Source organism: Mesoplodon mirus, assembly GCF_964341445.2.
Source record: "Mesoplodon mirus genome assembly, chromosome: 7".
In the NCBI taxonomy this organism is placed as follows: Eukaryota; Metazoa; Chordata; class Mammalia; order Artiodactyla; family Ziphiidae; genus Mesoplodon; species Mesoplodon mirus.
In genome coordinates, this window is record NC_138983.1 from 10,963,266 (window position 1) to 10,978,630 (window position 15,365).

Consider the following 15,365-nt stretch of genomic DNA (forward strand, 5'->3'; position numbering starts at 1 on the left):
AGACCCCCACCTAACCCCGCCTGTGTTCCCAGTGCCAGAGTTCCTGATACTTGACCAGCTAACTGTGCAACTCCCCTTTCCACCTTTTCTTCTAATGATCTTTTATTTTTACTGCTCTTAGCAATGTTTTAGTAAACAAAGCCATTCAGGGAACAATCCAAACCCCCCGAAAGCTGCAGAAATCATGCACACAAGCCAAGATTCCAAAATAAACCTCCTCCCACCAAAAAATGTGTAGGGATGAATGAATAGACAGATAGATACAAAAATACATATTTTCTAGAACATGCATATTTGAAGAGGCCCACTGCAAGACTATCCCACACTGTCAATTGACTTCAGCCTAGAAGTCAATTCTATACAAAACTGTACTTGAAATAGAATCATAAGTGATTTGGTACTTTAGTTACACTGCCACAATACCATTCATTCAGTTAACTAGTATATACTGAGAGGTTACTATGAGCAAAATATTGTTTCATGCCTAAAGAATACATGGATTCTAAAAACAAAAATCTCTTCCCTTTTTGACCTTATAACCCTAATAAGAAAAAACAAACAAAATAGAGAGGTAACATATATCATATGTGTTTAGTGCTAAGAAGGAAAAATAAAAAAGGAAAAGGGATATGAAATATTAATGTATGTGGAATTTTAGATGGGGTGGGGAGAAAAGCACACATTTCACATTGGACTCAAAAGGTAGTCATTAAATACATTAGAAGAGTCGCCTATGGTGGAGGACGGATTGATGGATTAAATCAGTTAAATCAAGAGAGGTCTTGCATTGGCCAATGATAACAATGTGTGCTTAACTTGACCCTTGAAATCTCTTTTGGAAGTGTAACTCTACCTAGTTTGATTTTGTCTAAAGTGGGAAGTAGATGTAGCTTTCCCAGATGGATAGCAGACTTCAAACCTGAAAAATTAACTCTAACAGTGAATAATTAGTATCTCAGCATTTCGACCAGAAGGCTTGGCATTCTTAAAATCATCCCACATGGGTAGCCCTCTACAAAGTAAAGTGGCTCTTGAACTTTATCATGCATCAGGATCACCTGGGGAGCCTGTTAAAAACACTGAATATTGGGCTTCCACTCCCAGGGTGGGACTAAGGATTTGCATTTCTAACAAGTTCCCAGGTGGTGCTGATGCTGCTACCCTGGGGACCCCACTTTGGGACCCACCCTGTAATAGTACTGAAGGTTAGCCTGTGGACAACACCCTCCCTGGCACTTCAAAAGTCCTAAAGATGACTCTCAAAATGCTTCCACTTGATTTGACACAATAACATCCTGCACTTCATACCTCAGGAGGGTGGCGTTATAAGTGTGTCAAGGGCTTTCTCTCTGTTCTCCAGAGTAATGGGTCATCATATGCATCTAAGTGTGTTATTAGGTATAAACCCACTTTAGGCTTCCCAGCTCCTCTCAACTTCTGATCACCCAAAGTGTTCTTAACCTGTGACCTAGCAATAATGCAGGCCCTTGTGGAGTTGCCTTCTACTTGTTTCTCTGGTGTAGACATGTTCTGGGAAAGTGCCAGGAATGAGTGGACTTTGGCTATAGTAGTTTGAAAGGGTGGTGTCTTGATGACCATGAGACATTGGGCTTCCAGGCTAAGTTTGATCTTTCCTAAAAGCTGAGAATGGCTGGTTCCAATTAGCCCTAGATACCATCTTCTCGTTGGTTCCAGTCAGCATTGTTGAATAACTGATGAGCTCACACTGTTATCTCTTCTCTCAAAAATATAGTCTGAGGCTTCTCACATTTAACTGGTCTCCCCTCTTATCTCCCATTTGCTCTCATTAAGTCATCCTTGTCCTATCTGTCCTCCCTTCCTGCTCATGGTTCATCCATTCACCACTTCTCACTAAATTACATTAGTTCAGGTTATCAACTATTCTCCCTTATCTAACTGCCTCTTCTCCCATCTAGAACAATACTATGTAAGTTTTCTTAGCTCCACCTTAATCCAACCCTTCCTTTAAATCCAGAGCTTCCCTGTAGGAAGCTCTGGATTTAAAGAAAGATGGCTGTATCTATCTTTTTTTTAAAACTACATTTGGTTTACAATATTATGTTAGTTTCAGGTGTACAGCTTCAGATTCTTTTCTGTTATCGGTTATTACAAGACACTGAATCTAGTTCCCTGTGCTTTACTGTAGGACCTTGTTTATCTATTTTACATATAATAATGTGTATCTACTAATCCCATACTTCTAATTTATCCTTCCACCTCCCCTTCTTCTTTGGTAACCATTAGTTTGTTTTCTAGGTCTGTGAGTCTGTTTCTGTTTTGTAAATGAGTTCATTTGTATTATTTTCTTTAGATTCCACATATAAGTGATATCATATAATATTTGTCTTTGTCTGACTTACTTCACTTAGTATGATGATCTCTAGGTCCATCCACATTGCTGCAAGTGGCAATATTTCATTCCTTTTTATGGCTGAGAAATATCCCACTGTGTATATATACCACATCTTCTTTATCCATTCCTCTGTTGATGGACACTTAGGTTGCTTCCCTGTCTTGGCTATTGTGAATAGTGCTGCTGTGAACATTGGGGTGCATGTATCTTTTCGAATTAGTGTTTGTTTTTTTCAGATATGTGCCCAGGAGTGGGATTGCTGGATCATATGGTAATTCTATTTTTAGTTTTTTAAGAAACCTCCATACTGTTCTCCATAGTGGCTTCACCAATTTACATTCCCACCAACAGTGTAGGAGGGTTGCTTTTTCCCCACACCCTCTCCAGTATTTATTATTCTCAGACTTTTTGATGATGGCCATTCTGACTGGTGTGATGTGATACCTCATTATAGTTTTGATTTGCATTTCTCTAATAATTAGCGATGTGAGCATCTTTTCATATTCCCCCTACAGCCATCTTGGCAAAACACAGACTCAAACTGGTGTTCCACCTCCCATATAAACCTACCCAGAGACCACATATCTGATGGCTGCTCATCTAAGAACTTCAGGAAGGACATTCATAATTTTTCTTCTGCAGTTTAAATAACCTGTCTCCAATACCTCATGCAGACCATACAGGTTCTAGAGATAAGGTATCTTGACCTTAGAGAAGAGACCAATGTTATTGATATAATCATGCAGTTTGTGATGGTTAAACATATCTTAAGTGAGCCAGAGGGTTTCAAGATACTTGGTCCATCACAGACTTAGAGAACGAACTTATGGTTATCAGTGGGGAAGGATGGGGGGAAGTAATAGGGAGTTTAGGATCAACATGTACACACTGCTATAGTTAAAATGGATAACCAACGAGGACCTACTGTATAGCACAGGGAACTCTACTCAATGGTATATGGCAGCCTGGACGGGAGGGGAGTTTGGGGGAGAAGGGATACATGCATATGTATGGCTGAGTCCCTTTGCTGTGCACCTGAAACTATCACAACATTGTTAATCAGCTATACTCCAATGTAAAATAAAAAGTAAAAAAAAAAGATATTTGGTCTAATATTATTCTGGGTGTATTCGTGAGAGTGTTTCTGGATGAGAGTAACATTTGAATCTGTAAACTGAGTAAAGGAGATTGTCGGCCTAAGGTGAGTGGGCCTCATCCCTTCAGCTGAAGGCCTGAATAGAACAAAAAGGCTGAATAAGAGGGCGTGCCTTCTGCCTGATTGCTTTTGAGCTGGGATATTGGTTTTTCCTGCCTTTAGACTCAGGCTGAAACATTGGTTCTTTCTGGATCTTGAGCCTGCAGGCCTTTGGACTAGAACTACATTATCAGTTCTCCTGTGTCTCCAGCTTGCCAGCTAAAGATCTTGGGGCTTTTCAGCCTCCATAATCACATGTTATGAATTTGAGCCAATTCCCTACAAAAAAGACATACATACATCCTGTTGGTTCTGTTTCTCTGGAGAAACACATAGCTTTATAAACTTTGCTCAGTGCTAATATTCAAATGATACATTTTACTCACCTTATTAATTATTAGTACCTATAATAATAAAATACTAAATTTTAGGAGGTTTTGCTTATAAAGAGTAAAGGCTCTCCCCAGGCTGCCCAAAGTGATGGATTATTGTAGACACCTGATGGGCTTCAGTTATATTAACACAAGGCAATTGGACCTCTCACAACTTCCTGTTCCCTGGCGGATGTTGTCTTGGGGTCTGGCCAGATGAAGGTTTTTCTGGTACTGCATCTCCTTTCTGCTCTGATTTGGGCTTGCTCTGGAGAACAGCCAGGTATTTACAGAGTAATAGTAGACTTGGTGGGTAATTGATGATCAGTAATGAGGCTGCGTCTTTGACTTTCCAAATCTGAACATTTCAATTAGCCGCTACATTGCTAATAGCTAAGGGCCTGCACTAAATGATCTGCTTTGGATGGTTGAGGTGGGAATGCCCTGTTTCCCCACCTGCCTTCACCCCTAGCACCTTCCTTTTTCCCATAATATCCCTTTCCCCTTTAAGGATAGCTCATCATACTGTAAAGAAAATTGGGTTGGTTAATTAGATTGAAGAAGTTTCCATATATCTGAGGTGAACAGGTTATCTTGGCTTCAGCTGTGGACAGTGATGCTTGGGAATAAACCTTGGAGAAACGTTCACAGTGTATGTATATGTATCAAATATTTGCCTTTCTCTGTCTGACTGACTTCACTTTGTATGATAATCTCCAGGTCCATCTATGTTGCTGAAAATGACATTATTTCATTCTTGGTTTGTTACATTCTGACAACACTGTCCTTTCTGTTTTGGCAAGTCGCCAACCAGGGCCTTTGCACTAAATCTCACTGCCCAGAATAACAAGTGACTTAATGTTCAAGTCACCCTCTTCCTCTCTGTGTAAAGGGAGAATACCTAGTCTACCCACCATACACGAGCCGAAAAGGGAGAATGGACAGGCCAGTTGTGTTTCTTTTTTTTTTTTTTAACATCTTTATTGGAGTATAATTGCTTTGCAATTGTGTGTTAGTTTCTGCTTTATAACAAAGTGAATCAGCTATACATATACATATATCCCCATGTATCCTCCCTCTTGCGTCTCCCTCCCACCCTCCCTACCCTATCCCTCTAGGTGGTCTCAAAGCACTGAGCTGATCTCCCTGTGCTATGCGGATGCTTCCCACTAGCTATCTATTTTACATTTGGTAGTGTATATATGTCCATGCCACTCTCTCACTTCGTCCCAGCTTACCTTTCCCACTCCCTGTGTCCTCAAGTCCATTCTGTACGTCTGCGTCTTTATTCCCGTCCTGCCCCTAGGTTCTTCAGAACCATATTTTAAGATTCCGTATATGTGTGTTAGCATACGGTATTTGTTTTTCTCTTTCTGACTTACTTCACTCTGTATGACAGACTTTAGGTCCATCCACCTCACTACAAATAACTCAGTTTCGTTTCTTTTCATAGGCCAGTTGTTTTATGTGGAGTCACTTTCACAATTATAGGACTGAGATCCTCTAGTGATTGGAAATTGCCAGCAGCTAAAGATGGCTTTGGAACTGTGAACAGTTTACCCCTAAAAGCTAGTCAGTCCCACCTTAGGTAACCTTCCAGTAGTTCTATGCCTGCCTATTTTTTTTAATTTTTAATTTTATATATTTTTTACATTTTGACTGCACTGCGTGGCATGAGGGATCTTAGTTCCCCCACCAGAGATGGAACCCGTGCCCCCTGTGGTGGAAGCTCAGAGTCTTAACCACTGGACTGCCAGGAAAGTCCCTGCCTGCCTATTTAAAAGAGCAGATAATTCCTTCTCAGATTTTCCAATTTATCCTCTAATTTATCAGCAGTCCCAAATTACTCTGGGATTTAACTGCCAGATCCTATATTTCACCACCTTGTTTCTTGGCCTTTAGCAAACTTTAATGTTTCAATTATAAATATTATCTCTTTGTCTTTTGACTGGCAGGGTATCAATATCTTGAAACCACTGGTTCTCTTTGATCCTTTAGAAGTGTCATCTAGTGACATCTAGTGTCATCTTTGGGCTCTCCTCTTCATCACAAGTCCAAGTTTTACTTCTGTTTAGCTCTCCTAAAACACAGCCCAGTGATCAGGGGGGCTCTGTGCTTGCTTCTCACTTTCTCAGCAACAGGCAGTATCGTTCATATATTCAATCAACAAATGCATATTGAGCAGTTATTTTATTGGCTTATTCTTGGCTCTAAGCATTACAACAATGAACGAAACAGACCAAGTCTCCATTCTCATGGAGCTTATATTCTCATGCAAAGAGGACAAAATTTTAAAGAAAATAATTACTAGGTCACGGTTAGTAGTAAGAGAAAATGAAGTATTGAAAAATTGCACTGGGTTAAGCTATGATCACTAGATTTCTATCCTAGCTTTGTTAATTTTGGTCAAATGACTGTATTGCTTGAGAAAATACCAAGACTAAACAGGGATACCAAGATTAGAGCAAAGGTTTTGCTTTCCAGGAATTTAAATCAGGAATAAAGGTAGTAATTATATTAGTAATTGTCCATATTACTAATATAAATGTCCTAAGGGAGATCGTCTTCCACTTAGAACTGAAACATAAGGCATCTAAGATCTTGTTTGGGTTAATTCTCATCCACACACAGGATCACTTGGATTCTTCTTGGAGATGGGAGGGCATGTGAGTGTTCTAAAGGTAGGACTAGGAAAATCACCTTGAAAATTTGTTTTTCTTTACCAGTGCGGGTGTCTTTTATTGTTAACTGGCCCTGAGCTTCCCTGAAGTGGGACCACTGTATTGTCTGACACTTTCTCTTTTCTTCCTCCCAATAGTATATGTACGATGCAGCCCCTCTTTGTTCTTGGCCAGGGTTAAGTCAACTGCATTTGATAATGGTCTACCTATGGCTTTTGATGAAGTGTTTTTGGGAGATCGATGTCCTGTAACCTCAGTGTATCAAAGATTTTATGAGTTTCAATACCATCCCACTGATTGCAACATTAGGATTGAGGTAATTAGATATCCTCCTAATTAACTAAATCATCTCAGAGACATTCAGGCTCACAAACTGCATGCCATGGGGGTTTTATTAGTTTTTTTTTCCTAATAACAAGCTAAACTGATTTTGCCAAATGTCATATCGAGGCCATGGGCAGTGAAGGAAGGTAGGAATGAACAGTATCCACTTGTCAATCAGTTGTACCTCCCTCTAGAGAATGCAAACCTAAATAAGACATGGAATTTGTCCTAATTTTAGAAAAGAACAGGCTTATTTTTTTCTTCTCTATACCAGGGGTCAGCAAATTACAGGCTGCAGGCCTGATCTGGCCCTCCATCTACATTTATGTGGTCCATGAGCTAAGAAAAGATTTTTTAATGTTTAAATGATTAAAAAATAACAAAAGAAGAATAATGTTTTGTGATAGGTAAAAAGTATTTAAAATTCAAATTTCAGTGTGCCTCAATTTGGTTTTATTGGAACACAACCATGTTCATTCATTCATGCATTTACTAATTGTCTGTGGCTACTTTGACACTATAAGGGCAGAGTTGAGTAGCTGGAACAGAGGACTCATGGTCCACAAAGCCAGAAGGGTGTACGATCTAGCCCTTTACAAACCTTTGCCTATCCCTGCTCTGTAGTGTAAAAGCTAACCAAATGGCTTCACATCCCTCTAAATTTTTATAGTCTTAAGAAGCAGCCAGTCCCTCCTGGCTGTAGGCAAATGGAGGAACAGTGGGAGTGGTTGACACATCTGATGCCTCAAATGACTGCCTGACTACTTCCTGACACCTTGGCTCCCATCAGAGCTTCTGGTGCCCCTCCCTGGTTTGGGAGTCAGGATGGGTAGATCAAGGGCATCAGTCTGAGGAGGGATATGGATAGTTTGAAAGCCTCATAGGTAACTGCGATGCCTTGTGTTCACATGTCATCAGTCTCATACCACCCAACCTCCTGTGAGAAACCTGAGGGAAGGGTCATTTCCTTTCACTTTTCTCCCCTCAAAAACTAAGAAACAAAGATTTTGTGTCTTTTAAAACAAATTTTAATATTATCTTCAAGTTCCTGTAAAAAAATATATATATTAGGATGTTGATGAGGATGAATGGCAGGGCCAGCAGATAAGCTAATAAGAGTTTCAATTATGTTAAATAATATTGAGAATAAACAAAGAAAATATGCCCCAATATTCACTGTGGCAGTCTCCAGATGATGAGGTGAAATCTTCATATGGTGTGTACTACATTTTTCACATTTCCTTAAAGCACATTATTTTGGAAGACCATATAAACCTATTTAAAGTATTCTTTATAGTTAGACATCTCTCACTCATCTAATATTCAAATGTTATGTTCAGCATTTTAAGGACTCCTAGAATCTAAAAAGTTTGTCAGGAGAAGTTATAAACTTTTTCCTGATAATAATCAATAACGACTTTGAAGCAATATTATTCAAACTCAACCAGCAAGTACTCTCGCCTTGTATGAACCACACCCAAACCAGATGTTAATTCTTCTGACCACTTAGACAACGGTCCTCTGTCCCGCTGGGAAGATAACTTTCAGTGTGGGTGTGCCCACTTTTAAGAGATGTTGACTGAACCACTAATTCCTAACAGAATCTTGAAGTCCACTTACACATGCCCTTTGTCTCATCAGGTCCTCCCAGAAGATCGTCTCCTTTTTGTATCTAAAATCATCTTTAAGTCCAAGTTCTCAGATCTTGAAGCTTCGATCCCTGTGGCCTGTGCTGTCCCTCGGTGAGTCTAGGATGCCTAACTGATGCCATGTCCTCTCAATTGCCTTAGGCTCTTGGAGGAGAGGAGAGCTGGCTGAGAGATTAAGTTACTATGACAGGGTTAACCAAAGCCTCCTGAGACCCTTTCTCTCTTGATGCCAAATTATTCTGTGTTCTTCATCTCCCAGCTCTGCTACTTATGACCAGCGTGACTTTGAGGAAGTTATGTAATAACTCTGGGCCTCAGTCTCCCCATCTTTAAAGTGGAATACTGTCTATTTCACAGAGTTGCGGTGAGGATTAAATGAGAGAATGCACGTAAAGGGGTTAGAACAGTGCTTGGCTCATAAAACACTTGCAGGACATAGTAGCTGGTGTATCATTCCATCAGTTAATTCTCTTCAGTGTGGTAGAAAGCTGTGTGTAATACCAGCAGGTCTAACTTCACCATATATCTAGTAGCCCTTAGACTAAGAAATCGCTTTGTTCCAATTATATGCAGTGTCCATATTACAAATTATACTTCTTATCTCTTAGCCAAGAATAATTGGGAATATTAGATGTTCTGATTAAATCAACAAGGAGCTGAGGGTAGACTGATTACTATGAATTGATAGGCAAAGTAGAGTTTACTAGAATACTAGATTTAACTAGTTAAATGTGAAATATTTTAACTTCATTATCCATGGGATGGGGTTCTTATTGGCTCATTTAGACATTGCCTTTTACAGATGGTCTAAGGTCATCGAATTTTAAGTTAATGACTTCTGATCAGCCAATAGTAAATCTGGTGGTATATTTGGGAGGGAATTCTTTTATATAAAGCTTACTAGGTTCAGTTGTTAAACCAATAACTCAGTTTCTAGAATAAAGACAGGATGACAACATATCGTAATGGTGTGAAAAAGCAGGGAAAATGAGGAGTAAGGGCTTGGCTTCAGGTTCTGAGCCTCAGTCACCAGGACTTGCCAAGATCTTAATCCCCTTCCTCTTTCTTTGTCTTCTTTTCTCTTTCTGTAGCCATCCAGCTCCTATAAGAATAATTATAGGAAATGATGCAAATAAACAAGGTGGCCCCTGAAAAAGATCAGGAATAGCAAATTTATACTTTGGAAATACAATCAACTGCCAAGTTAAGGTGAGGTTAGTTAAAGTACATAGATAAATGCTGTTCAAGGATATTTTATAACAGAAAATGAGCTTTTTACAAGGAAACTGTGTAAACACCTGTGCTTCCAGTTTGGGAAAGGCTGGTTAGGGCACCCCTAGATTACTAGAGGTGTAGATCTTATGGGCAACCCCTTGTCTGTCTGGCACTAATTGGCATATTAACTGGTATTAACCACATGACTCAGATCATCCCTCAGGAACCACGGAGGGTGAGGCAATAAGTGAAACATTTTCACCAAAATCAATATCAATAGAATGTTAAAGAGAAATGTTTTAAAATACCAAAACCATAGAAGATGACCTTGGGTAAGGTAGATAATCCATGAGAATGTGCACTCAGCAATATCGTAAACTCAGACTCTGTCCTGAAAGGGTTAAATGCCTATCTGCCAAGAGTATATTTCCCAAATTGTATGGATTTTCCTTCCTACACAGCTGAGAAGGAAAATTCTGAATACATACAGATATATTTATTATAAACTTTGGATGTTTATATACTAGAAAGATGGTAAGCACTTTTAAAAATTGGAGATGTGTTATAGATGCTATATTAAACATGTTACATCTCTCTGATATATTTCATAGTTAAGAGAAGCAAAACTATTTGTATCCCTAGACATAAATAACTCCTATATTAATTTTCTTAGGACATGATCCCAAACACTACCTCTTTCTTACCTGCCCTCTCCCTCCCTCCCTGTGACTTAGGGAGGCACACTAGGTCCTCTGAGACAGAAGGTAGAGAACTACACTAGCAGATTCTGATTCCTTTCTTCTGTTTGCAGAACAACTACCTTAATGTGCAGTTTTACCCCTTGAAAAAAATCACACAGCTCATCATTCTCCACCTGAGAATTTTGAAGCTGACTCAACCCTCTGTAGCACCACTGCACATTAGAAGCTGGATTTCTGTCTAAGGATCCGGTTTGTTATCTTACATTTTTAAATGTTTTAGATGATTTGATTTTAAATGGAATGGCCCTTTGTTGTTTTATGATCCCTTATTAAGTAGGGTCTGCCTCTCTCTTTAACCTCATAAGGAATTATAATAAAATGCATTTTCTCCTAATAGGTTATCTATTATTTCTTAACGAACTGTGCTAGGGTGCCTCATCATATGTAAAACTTGTTATATGCAGGCTTATGTTTTCATTGGTTGTTTAGTACCTGTAGTTAAAGGTTAATCCTAGTTATACTGAATAACATAGCCTAGAAATCCAGCTAATTGATTTAGGACTGGTTAGAATAAATTAAAGAACTTTTGGAAATAAATGAAGTTAGTGCTGTGGGTAAAAATTTCCTATTTCAGCCCACACTATTTATTTCCAAAATGATAAAGGAAATGGAAGACACCTAGAAATATTCTCATTTTACTGACGGGGCTTCTGATAGGCAATATGGAGAAGGGCTTAGTCCTAGATTAACAAAGCAGGTGGTAATTGCTAGGTCAAAAACGAGGGTGCTTTGATCACTAGTCCAACACCACCACCAAGTCCAAAATTAAATTAAAATCTTTTCAGTGTTCTCTGAACAGAACTTGTCCTGAATCAGGGGTATGCCTCTTCTTAGGTTATATCTGTAACTATTTCTAGAAGTGACCTGTTAATGAAAACGTAAACATCTTATCACACCCACCCTCCAGGTGCCACCAGATATTTTCACTACCTATGATCTGTAAAAATGTAATAAACAGAAACCTCAATTAAATGGAGTTGGGAGACCCGGAAGGGGGAGCTCTCACACCCTGGGATGATAAAAGCACAACAGGAAGAAGAAACAATCCTCTTCTTTCCTGGCAGGGACTCAGCCAGTGAAAAGCCTTGGAGCCTTTTTCCTCCCTGTTAAAGTGTTCTCCTGCCCTTGCTGTGGCAGGACTTGCACGTGGCTCACCGTGGTTCCAGACCCCAGATTGCAACTCTCTGCTAGTCCCAGATAAACCCATCTTTGCTGGAGGAATAGCTGGCAGTCTATTTGTTTTGGGTCAACATATCTAAATACTATAGACCAGCGTAGAAGAAAAAAAAGATTTTTTAGGCAGTGAACATAATAACAGAGTCAAATATCCCAGAGCAGAACAAATATTAGTCTCATAGTACATTGGTTAGCTAGGGCTTTCATGACAAAGCACCATAGACTGGGTGGCTTAAAAACAGAAATTTATTTTCTCACAATTCTTAAGAAGCTAGAAGCCTGAGATCAAGGTGTAGGCAGGGTTGGTTTCTCCTGAGGCCTCTCTCCTTGGCTTGTAGATGGCCATCTTCTCTCTGTGTCTTCACACATGGACATCTGTGTGTATGTGTCCCTGTCCTAATCTCCTCTTCTTATAAGGACACCAGACATAAGGGATTAGGGCCCATCCTAACAACCTCAGATAACCTTAATCAGTTCTTTAAAGACTCTATTTCCAAATACAGTCACATTCTGATCTACTGGGGGTTAGGACTTCAATATGCAATTTTGGAGGGACACCATTCAGGCCATAACAGTTCACCCTCTGGCCCCCCAAAACCATGTCCTTCTCACATGCAAAATACAGTCACCTCATCCCAACATCCCCCCAAATCTTAACCCATTCCAACATCAACTCTTAAGACCAAAATATTAACTAAACATCATCTAAATCAAGTATAGGTGAGACTTGAGGTATGATTCATCCTGGGGCAAAATTCCTCTCCAGCTGTGATCCTGTGAAACCAGACAGGTTATCTGCTTCCAAAATACAAGGTAGAGCAAGCATAGGATAGACATTCCCATTCCAAAAGGGAGAAATTAGAAAGCAAGTCCAAAACCCAGCAGAGCAAATTCCATTGGATTTTAAGGCTCAAGAATAATCTTCTTTGGCTCCATGCTCTGCACTCCAGGCCCACAGGGGCAGTGGCCCCAGCCCATTGGCCCTGGGCCCTGTGGGCCTGTGGTGGCAGTGTCAGCCCTGCCAAACTCCAAATCACCTTCAGAGTTATTCTTTCCCTTTCCTTGAAGGATAATGCATGTTCAGAGTTGATAGCTCTATTGCCCTATTCTGTAGAATTCCAGAATTCTGACATCAAAGTGTCAGAAATATTGTTTTTTTCCTGGAAGCCTCTTCCCTTGGCTTGTAGATGATCATCTTCTCTGTGTCTCCATACGTGGTCTTCTCTCTGTGCATGTCTACACCCTAATCTCCTTTTCTTTACAGATGCCAGTCATACCGGATTAAGGCCAATTCACATGACCTCATTTTATATTAATTACCTCTTTAAAGACCCTATCCATAAAATCACACTTTGAGATACTAGGGGTTAGGACTTCAGTACATGAATTTGGGGGGTGGCAGAATTCAGCCCATAACACATACTTAGGTTTGTCACATAACTTCAAGACAACTGCAGGAAAGACTAGGAAATGCAGCTTTCCTGTATGCCCAACAAGAACAAATGAGATTAATAAGTATATGACTAGTCTCTATCAAAGTAGGAGAGATAAAATGTTAAATATTTTATAAGACAAAACAAGATAAGGATTGACTATCTTTTGAATTATCCGTAATATTATTTGACAAAGTAGGTTTTAACTATCTATTAGCAAACCAATTTGAAAAGACAATCACGTGGGTATACACACACACACACGCTGGAATATTACTCAGCCATAAAAAAGAATGAAATAATGCTATTTGCAGCAACATGGATGGACCTAGAGATTATCATACTAAATAAGTCAGACAGAGAAGGACAAATATCATATGATATCACTTATATGTGGAATTTTTAAAAAAAGATAACATGAACTTATTTACAAAACAGAATAGACCCATAGACATGGAAAACAAACTTATGGTTACCAAAGAGGAAAAGGAGGGAGGAGGGATAAATTAGGAGTTTGGGATTAACATATATATGCCACTATATATAAAACAGATAACCAACAAGGACCTACTGTATAGCACAGGGAACTATACTCAATATTTTGTAATAACCTATAAGGGAAAAGAATCTGAAAAAATATATATATACACACATGTACATATACACACACACATATATATATATATATATATATATCTGAATCACTGTGCTGTACACCTGAAACTAACACAACAAATATCAGCTATACTTCATTTAAAAAAATCACATCCAATTTTATCCATGGGTTTGATATAATGTGTCTTAAATTTTTTAAAATATTTTCAATTAAAACATTAAATAAAAATAATCAGCATCAGAAACCGATAGTTTTTTGACTGTTCGAATTCAGAGCATTCTATCCTGGTCAAATTTCTCCATTCGTGATGCCAAGCTTCACCCTTAATATAAATATGCATAAGATAAGGAAAGACAGAAACGGAGTTGGCAAACTACAGCCCACAAGTAAAATTTTCCTGAGACACAGCCATGTTCATTCATTTACTTAAACTGCTTTTCACTATAACATCAGAGTTGAGTTGCTGTGAAAGAAACCACAAAGCCTAAAATTCTTATTACTTGGCCCTTTCCAGAAAAAGTTTGCTGTCTTCATGAAGGAAGTGTTACTAAGCCAGTGTTTCAATGTTTTATTTTGTCTGGCACTCCAGTTTTTATTACCCATGCCATCAAAGAATATCACTTGGGTTGGGCAAGAGATATGCCTATATTTGTAAAATAAAAGGACACTGAGAACTCATGTTTATTCTCTGGAAGATCAGTGTTTGGAAAGAGTATAAATGGCAGTTGAGACTGGCAATTAAATGCACCAAAATTATTGCTGCATGAACTCCCCCTGGAAAGTCTTTGTGTACTCTCACGCATAGAAATATTCCAATATGAAGCCTGCTGATGGAGATGAAATCCATTGAAATCCATTGACTCCGTGACCTACCTTAGCACAGTGGTTAAGAAAATAGATTCTGGAAACAGACTACTAGATTTTCATTTCTATGGACTCTTACTATCTGTGCGACATTATGTAAGCTACCTAAACTGTGTACAAATCAATGCAAAACGGGACTATAAGAGTACCTACCTCTCTCATAGGCTTATTGGAAGCACTAAATATGTTAATACAAATACATAATTAGAAAAGTATCTGGCACATAGTAAATGCTTAATATTAGTTATAATTGAATTTATTTTTTGTTTTTTTCTCTTGTCTACTGTTTTGTTCTACTATGTGTTGTAATTGTGAATCTCAGGAGACAGAACTCTGTTGATCATACTCTTTAGCATGGCCAACTAGCATCATTCATCTATGTAAAGACCCTCTTATTATCTTTTTTCCTTAATTCAGCATCTCCAATTCCATATCCTACTATATAATGGTCACACTTAAAAATATTTACTATATATCCTTCCATACTACTTTCCAAAATTTTTAACATATGTACAAATGTGAAAAATATATTTTAATGTACATTTCTAAATAGTTTGGTGCAGTATATCTTACGGTTTTTTCTTGCATTTTTCATTTACCTGTGTTTGAGCTAAATGCATGTTTTTAAATCAAATCCAATGTATTCCTCTTTACTGTTGCATGGTATTCCCTACTATTCTTTCCCACCTCACTGGGGTCCAGCAAC